The 9,266-nt window shown below is 45.3% G+C and overlaps 1 protein-coding gene across 5 annotated transcripts in view; it reads right to left on the bottom strand.

Moving 5' to 3' along the window:
* Window positions 1-3,968, bottom strand: part of Golga3 (golgin A3) — a 41,760-nt gene extending 37,792 nt beyond the window's left edge. For 4 of the 5 annotated variants that reach the window (XM_074060884.1, XM_020163521.2, XM_020163520.2 and 1 more), the window contains exon 1: window positions 3,832-3,968. The gene's annotated coding sequence lies outside the window, so the exon portion shown is untranslated. Of the gene's footprint in view, window positions 1-624; window positions 701-3,831 lie in introns of all 5 variants that reach the window. The other variant, XM_074060883.1, reaches the window with a different exon arrangement.
* Between the last annotated feature and the right edge of the window lie 5,298 nt (window positions 3,969-9,266).

The raw sequence follows: 9,266 nt of genomic DNA on the forward strand, positions 1-9,266 counted from the left end.
ATAAAAAGAAGTCAGACAAAGTGGTGCTCATCTGTCTCCCTAGCTACTTGGGAGGCTGAAGCAAGGGGATTGCTTGAGTCCAAGACTTGGGCCAGTCTGGGCAATATAGTAAGACTCTGTCTCTTTAAAACAGAATGAAACTAGCATTAAGAGCTTAAAACTTGAAAGTAATACTCACAAGAAAGGTTAAAACATTAAAAACTACAAATCCAGTATATCTAATCAAAAAAGTACAGTAAACAATGGGTTCTGGGAGTATGTCTGACTTGTGGTGCCTAGCACATGTAGATATACGAAGACTAAAACAACATCTGGGTGGGGGGAAAGGGAGGGGGCAGGGGGAAGGGGGGAGAAATGACCCAAACATTGTATGCACATATGAATAAAAGAAGTTAAAAAAAAATAACGTTTGAAGGAAATTACTGAGATCAGCCAAAAAGAATTCTACATATGATGAGTTTACAATCTCATTCTTATCTCTAATAGTCATCAGTAACATCTTCATCCCTGGAGTGATTTTCTAGCTGGGTGAACAGATGAATGGGCCCCTGGAGTTCACAGACCTCTCTGAAAACTACCACTTCACAGGACCCCACCTCCATGGAAAAGCACTTTAACACCTACCAAGCCTGCATCTCAGTGACAATCCCACATACTCTTAAGGAACAGCTGGTGGTATATCAGTCATACCAGAATGATACTGTGGAAAAGACAACCACAAAGGTAGAACATCAGCCAAATGTTACCCAAAGTGGCCCTTTCATCACAGGCTCAGCACTTTAAGAACCACCTCAAATACTCTTCACTCATAGTGGCAATCAATACAGGTTAATCTTTGGCTCTGCCAAGTTCTATTCCTTAAGCATCCATGCTAATGGTCTCAAAACAAGATGATAAAGTAAGTGAACCCTGAGCATCAACATTCCTTTTTCAAATACAAAAAACTCTTTATTTATTCCTACAGAAAATGCCTGGGAACTTCAGTTTCAATGACCATAAAAGAATGGCTCTGGGGATTATAAACTGGAACGGGAACACACAAGGGCAAAAGCCCAGAGAACCAATGTCACCTAGTAAGGACAGGACACTAGGGAAACCACACTTATCTATAAAGATGAATATGTACGTAAGTCAAGGAGTCCCAGAGAGAATGTGCTTCAGAGACAATTAGTGACAAGGCACACACCTAAGACTTTTTAGGAAAGCAGAACATCAGCCCAAAACACTCAAGTTCCACTGATAGTGACAAATACAGGGATAAATGCATCAGCTGTCTAGCCCAAGACTAACATATACTGCTCTTAATTCTCCTTACTCTGATTTCTGGTTTTTGTTTTGTTCGGTGGTACTGGGGCTTGACATGGACTCAGGGTTTCCGTGCTCACAAAGCAGGCACTCTACCACTTGAGCCACACCCCCAAGATCTTACTCTGATTTTTTGCTGAGCTAGCCACCTTCTGATTCCTAAGCAGTAATTCCTTCCAGAGATGGGATGGCACAGACCTCCAAAATACAGGAGCCAGAGGCTGTGACTTTCTCTGGTTAACTAAAAAAGACAGCTCTCTTCACAAGTAGTTCCTCCTGAAGCCTGACTATAGTGACAAAAATTTCCTGACTGCCAGGAGTGGAGCTTCTGAAGGACCACTCTGTCGATCTTCAGTATCCCCTGAATTTTAGTTAGCATGACTCAGTCATTCAAGTCCTTGTTTCCTCAGGCCACTGAGGAAGACAAGTCTCTGGGCAACAAAGAGGATCATCAGACAGCTGAGTGTGTGTGTCACAAGGAAGCTGTTATTAGCTATATGTACTCCATTTATGATTTTTTTTTCTTTTTGGTGGGACTGGGGTTTGAACTCAGGGGTTTACACTTGCAAAGCAAGCACTCTACACTTGAGCCACAACTCCAGTCCATTTTTCTCTGGTTGTTTTATTTTGTTGGCAGCACTGGGATTTGAATTCAAGGCCTCACACTTGCTAGCCAGGCACTCTTAGTGCTTGAGCCACTCCACCAGCCCTTTTCTGGTTACTTTGGAGATTGGGTCTCTAGAACTATTTGCCCAGGTTGCACTCAAACCACGAGCCTCCCAATCTCAGCCTCCCAAGTAGCAAGAATTATAGGCTTGAACCACCAGTGCATGGCTTGTGATTTTTTTTTTTTTTAATAAAGGGGTGAGTTTCATTATGCTACCATTTTTGGCCATTTGCATTACTGTTTCCTAGATGGCAGACACAGGGCAAAGCTATCACTGAGAACTTCCTAAGCTATACATAGCTCTAGGCTTACTCTGCCTGATGTCAAGGGACTTCACATTGCAAAGCCGTCACCTCAGGCACTGTAGGACTTCCACCTTCCCCTACTCAGTGGAGTTCATGACTTTGGTACACACATCAACAGCGCCACCTACCCATCTTATTGAGCTTGGTTGAAGCCATACTAGTGAACAAAAGCAAACAGAACTGTATATAAGTGAAAACCAAAGGCAAGCCTCAGGTCACTGCACAGCAGGACATAGTATAGGCTTAGGAGCTGGACACATCTGCTTCAAATCTTGACTCTCCCCTGACTTAGCTGTAAGAGCTTGGGCAGATTTCTGAACCACTCTTAGCCTGTTTCCTAATGAATAAAATCAATGAGAAAAAGAATTCAAAAGTTTTGCTAGAATTGACTGCAGTAAGATACAGGGTCTGCCTATGCCCAGGATAAACACGTGCAATTGTTATTATTATCATTTTCCCTTCAACTGCTGCTGCTAGTCTAAATTAAGAGTAAAAGGTAACTGAAGATACTTTCACTTGAGAAATTACATTATTTCTTACAGCAACTGGTTAAAAAAAAAAAAAAGCTACTTTTGAATCTGAGTAATGTCAGATGACTCATTTTCTTTTCCTGACATTCCAGTTGTTCTGTAACTGAAAACTACTAAAGAGCTATAAAGGCAAGGGACATGATGCACCTATAAATGGCTTACAATGTCCCACTGACAAAGTAAAAACCTCTCAACCTGAACTGTGAAGCCACCTTCATGTAGCTCCTGCCTACATCTCTACCCTCACCGTTACCGCTTCCTCCTTTTTCATTATACCTCGGCGATATTCTGTACCTAAAAACACAACTTGCTCTACACAGGGTCTCCACATTTCCTGTTCATTCTGCCTGAAACGCTTTTCTGGGCAGTTCTGCAGACCAGTTTCTTGTCATGGAGGCCTTGGCTCAAGTCACCCCTTCTACAGGACTTCCAGTAAACCTAAGTAGTTAAATCCAACACTCCTCACTCAATCCTCTCAATAATAACTTTCTTACTGGTCTGTGTCCCTCTACCAGAAGATGAGCTGGGTGAAGGCAGGGGTCACAACCATGACCTCAACACTATATCCCAAGATGAATGACAGGCTGTCACTCTAGTGGCATTCAGTAAGCACTTGTGAATAGAGGGTGAGCTGATCACCCGGCTCACGCTGGTGACAGCGTCTGGCCGCAGTCGTTATGGACCGTAGCACCGAACGGCGAGGCATCTCTGAGCACCAGAATCAAGACCGTAAATCCTGACGCAAACAAGGAAGTACCCGCCACCAGGTCACGTTTGTCATCAGCTGCAAAAGGTCCAGACTTCCAATGCGCTGGCCCAGCAGCAGGAGTGCACGCCCTCCGCGCAGACCGCACCCCAGGAGGCGCAAGGAGAGCCGGTTCCGATACCAGTCGAGAGGCAGGCCGGTGCACCAGAAGGACTGACTGGAGCTGGCCGCCGCTGACCTCGCGCCTCCGCGACCTTCCCCCAGCTCGGCCCCGCGACACTCCCCGACGCAGATCCCAGCCTTCGCTCCTCCGCGTACCTCGCCCGGCAGAGCCCCGCCCTGGCGCTCCAGCGACACAAGCTCCTGGGCCCACCCCCAGCTCAAGGCCACCGACTTTCCTCAGCCAGCACCCCTCGACCCACACTTGGCGTTCCCCGGCCCTGCGGCTCCGGCGAGACGTGGCCGTACGAGGGGCGGGGCGCGGCGGGACGCCGGCCTCGGGGGTACCCCCGGAAACAGCGTGGGTGCGCAGCCTCCGTTCCGGAAAAGAAACTGTCCTTTTCTGCTCGCCTACAGCCACACTCGAATTGGGCCCGGTATCGACCCGATTCCGGACAAGCCCGAGGCGGACTTCAGAAAGCGACTTTAGGATTTTGCAGCCCTTTCCCTCGTAGAAATAACTTCCAGACTGGTAGGATCAACTCCGTCAGGAAGCTATACCAGAGAGCTTCCGGCGGAAGTGGCGTGGCCGGAGCTCGCCGCGTCCCTGTTCCGCCCCAGCCCTGGAGCTATGGGCGTGCCCTGTACCGCTCGGCTCTCCCGGTGGGCGTGGGTTGCGTTCTGGCCACCTCCTCCCCAGCCCCTAGGCCCCGCCCCGCGTGCTTGCTGAGTGCGGTTTTTCAGCGCTGGTGGAAAGGGAGATCTACTTTGAGACGCACCAGTGTCAGACTTAAGCTGCCGCGATGCCCCGCGCTTGTCATTCCCAGCACTCAGGAGGCCGAGAGGTAGAATCTCCTGAGCCCAGGATTTGAAGGCCAGCCTAGGCTACGCAGCGAAGCAGGCCAACAGGGCGGGTCCTTCCGCTGTATCGGGTGGCCACTCTGTTGCCCGCCGAGGCTCATGGCTTTCCACCCGCGTTTCAGAACAAGCTTGTCCACGTCTCCAGAAACCTTCGTGGAACCGGGAGAGAAACCGCGCCGCATCCACAAATGGAGCGATGGTGAGAACCATTACAGGACTCCCCATCTGCTTAGGGTTCCTTGGATTCCCTTCGCAGCGTTTTGTAGTTCTCAGGGTACGGTTTCGGTACCTGCTTTGCTGAACAAGTTTACACCTAAGCATTTCTTTTTTTCTTTTTTTGCAGCGATTATAAATGGCCTTGTGGGGCTGGGGGTGGAGCTCAAGTGGTAGAGCACCTGTCCAGCAAAGCACGATGCCTTGAATTCAACCCCCTCCCCCACAAAAGGCCGTGTTCTTTTGATTTTAGTTTCCACATGTTCGTCGTCACTCCACAAAAAATGGGAAGATTCTGTGGGCTGATCCTGCATCCTGAGACCTCAGTGAACTCACAGGTTAGTTCCAGGGTTGACTTGTTCAGTTTCGTTTTGTTAAGTTCCCCGAAATTTTCTCTTCAGACCATTATGTCATTAGCGCATACAAAATTTAACTCAGAATAATCACAGACTCAAGTGTCAAATGTGCGAAACTATACAGCTTTTGGAAGACAACAGAAAATGTTTATGACATGGAACTTAGCAAAGAGTTCTTAGACATGATTCTCAAGAGCACAAACCACCAAAGAAAGAATTGGTAAACTGGACTTCATCAAAATTTAAAACTCTTGGGCTGTGGTTGCAGCCCAATGGTAGGGCACTGAACTAGCAAGCTCAAGGTCCTGGATTCAATCCCAGTAAATGAATAAATAAATAAATACTCTTGTTCTGAGAAAGACAACATTAACAGGTTAAAAAGATGAGCCACAATGCCAGGTGTGGTGGTACACTACTATAGGCAGTGGATCCTCAGAGATCAGCCCGGGCAAAGTTAGGAGACCCTATCTCAAAAACAAAATACAAACAAAAGGACTGGAGGCATGGCTCAAGAGGTAGAGTACTTACTTGCCTTCTCAAGGTTCAATCCCTAGTACCAAAAAGACTAGAGAAAATATTTTCAAATCACATATTTGAGGACTGGCAGAGTGGCTCAAGCAGTAGAGCACCTGCCTAGCAAGCGTGAGGTCCTAAGTTTGAACCCCAGTACCACCACCAAAAAAAAAAAAGTTGTGTTCCACATATTTGATGAGTGACTATTACCTAGAATATATAAAGAACTCTGAAAATGCAACAGTCAAAAAATACAATTAGTAATCCTAGCTACTAAGGAGGCAGAGATCAGGAGGATCGTGGTTCGAAGCCAGCCCAGGCAAATAGTTTTCGAGACCCTATCTCAAAAAAAAACCATCACAAAAACCCACCTTGGAGTGGCTCAAGGTGTAGGCCCTGAGCTCAAGCCCCAGTACCGCAAAAAAAAAAAAAAAAAAAAAAATTAGAAGTCAAAGTAATTGAGACTTTTCTCTGCAAAGGATACATGGATGGCAAATATTCTTGTGAGAAGAGGTTCAATGTTAACTAGCCATAATAGAAAAGTGAATTGAAACTATCTTGGGAGAGCTGGTAAAGTGGCACAAGTGGTAGAGCACCTGCCTAGCAAGTGTGAGGCTCTGAGTTCAAACACCAGTATTGCCAAAAAAAAAATTAAAATTAAAAAGACTGTCTTGGGCTGGGTGTGATTATGGTGGCCTATAATCCTGGTACTCAGGAGGCTAAGGCAGGTTTGAGAGTTTAAGGTCAGCCTGACTCATCTTAAAAAAATAAAACAAAATACAATCTTGTGATATTACTATATACCTACTAAGGCAGCTAAAATTATGGAAATAATGTGAAGAAACTAGATTGCTCATGTATTACTGGTGGAAGTGAAAATGGTATGGCCACTCTGGAATGTAGTTTGGCAATTTCTCTTAAAAAATTAAACAGCCAGGTGCTGGTGTTCATGCCTGTAGTCCTAGCTATTTGGGAAGCAGAGTTTAGGAGTATCTTGGTTCAAAGCCAGCTTGGGCAAATAGTTTGAGAGACCCTATCTTGAAAATACCCAACACAAAACAGGGCTGGCAGAATGGTTCAAGTGTTAGAGTGCTTACCTAGCAAGCATGAGCCCCTAACAGTACCACACACACAAAAATTAAACAGTAAACTTTTTGGCCCTACAACTACATCCATGGACATTTATCTCAAAGAATGTCCACACAAAAATCTATACATTATTGTTCCTAACAGCATTATTTATAATAGCCCCAAAGTGGAAACAATCCAAAATATTCTAATGGGTGGATGGTTAAACCATTGTGCACCACGAAATACAACTCAGCAATAAAAGGGAGAATATTAATCACAACAACCTGGATGAATCTTAAGTGCATTCCATGACAAGGCAGGTATATCTTAAAAGGTTTATACTGAGTGGCATGATTCCACTTACACAACATTTGTAACTGACAAAACTAGAGATGAAAACATCACTGGTTACCATGGGTTAGGAATAGTGCAGGTGGAATGACTGAAAAGTAGCAAGAGGATGCCCTGTGGATGGAACTGTTCTGTATATTGATTCTGATGGTGTCCCTGAATCTAGATGTAGGATAAAATGACGCAAACCATACACACTTTAGGTCAGTGTCAGCTTCATGAATTTGACACAGTGCTATAGTGATGTATGGGGAGGATGAGGAAAAATTAATTAGCAAGTGTGACAAATACTAGATTTCAAGACAAAATTCAAATAGAGCTACCTGTAATCTTTCCTACTCAGAAGGGAGAGATTGGAAGGATCTCGGTTCAAAGACAGCCCAGGCAAATAGTTCCCAAGACCCTATCTTGAAAAAACCCATTAAAAAAAAAAAAGGGCTGGTAGAGTGGCTCAAGGGGTAGAGCACCTTCCTAGCAAGTGTGAAAACCTGAGTTCAAACCCCAGTATAAAAAAAAAAAAAGAAACAAACGAACCTAATTATATATTACATTGATGGCATGTTCACATGGGAAAAGTACTAATCTAAGTAAGAAAAGTGTTTTTCAATGCTGGGGATTGAATCCAGGGCCTTGCACATGGTAGGCACTGAACTATATATATCCACATCCCTAAGTAAAATTTTTCATATCTTCATTAAGGTATAGTTTACATACCATAAAATTTCCCCATGTGTACAATGTGATGATTATTTTAGTGAACTTGCAGGGCTGTGCACCCATCACAACAATCCAGTTTTAGAACATTTTTATGACCTCTAAACCCTGTTGTCCATGTGCCCTTCCTTCCATCCCTGGTAACCACAAATCTATCTTCTGTCTCTTTGGATTTGCTTGTTCTGGACATTTCACATATATAGGACCATACAAAATGTGTCCTTTTACGACTGCCTTTTCTTTCACTTAGTATGGTTTTCAGGATTCATCCACATTGCTTCATTCATTTCTGTTGAACATAATTTTCCATTGTCTGGATATGCCCCCTTTTCTCTACTCATCAGTTGATGGGCACATTCAAGTACTTTATTATTTTGGCATTACTGGGATTTGAACTCAGGGCCTTATGCTTGCTAGACATATGCTCTACCACTTGTGCTCTACTGCCAGCCCTGTTTTGTGTCAAGTATTTTTGAGAGAGTCTCTCAAACTTTTTGCCCAGGGCTGGCTTTGAACCTCGATCCTCCTGATCTCTGCCTCCTAAGTAGCTAGGATTATAAGCATGAGCCACTGGCACGTAGGTAGCTACATTCAAGTAGTTTAAATGGGCCCAGCACTATTCTGTATGCAGGGCGCTCTAGGGGGCAAGAGGACTGACAGGGACCTTGCTTGTTTCAGCTTTATGAGTGGTGGAGGGGAACTGACCTTTAGGGAGGGATGCCTGGTATAGACAGGGAGTTAGAGTGGGCTCAGTTGCTAGCTATTCTTCATTAAGTACCCACTGTGCCAAGACCTATACCAGATGCTGTACAAAATCCCTGCTCTCAGGGAAGTTACCAGTGGGGAACTAGTCAACAGACAAACATGACGGGAGTGATAAGCTGAGATACAGGTGAGGAGGCATGCTGGATTTTATAGATAGTTTAGGGAGGACCTCTCCCATGAATCTGAGCCAGCACCTAAACAACACATGAAAAAAATCACAAGGTTCATGTAGGAGTGGTGTTTCAGGTCAGCAATATGCTCCCAAATTCCTTTGAGCTAAACCAGATGGAGAGTCAGGCATGTGAAGATCTGGGAAAGCATGAGAAGGAGAGGAACCAGCAATAGGATCCAAGTGAGGCTGGGAACCAGCCACACAAGGTCTACCAGCCATAGGAAGGTGTCAGCTTTGGAGACCATAAAGGCTGTGGGGATGGGCAGGCCATGCTTTGGGTGTGGTGCTCACAGGCTTGCCCACATAGGAAGGGCAATGGTTCTTAGCAGGAAGACATGAAAGGTCAAGGATCACTCCTGGGTTTTGGCTCAAGTCACAAAGATGTGGTGCCTTTTGCCATACTAGGGAGCACAGAACACAGTCAGTAGACAGCTGCAGGCCTAGCTCTGGGTCTGTTCCAAGGCTGGGTTCAAGAGCCACAGAAAAATATGTGGAATTTATGGCTGCTGCCAGGCCATTCCTCCACAGTGAGCCTGGGCAGCAGCTTGCATACCCCCCACATGAGACAGCAAGGTTCC

The sequence above is a fragment of the Castor canadensis genome, chromosome 18 (genome assembly GCF_047511655.1).
Source record: "Castor canadensis chromosome 18, mCasCan1.hap1v2, whole genome shotgun sequence".
NCBI classification, from domain to species: domain Eukaryota; kingdom Metazoa; phylum Chordata; class Mammalia; order Rodentia; family Castoridae; genus Castor; species Castor canadensis.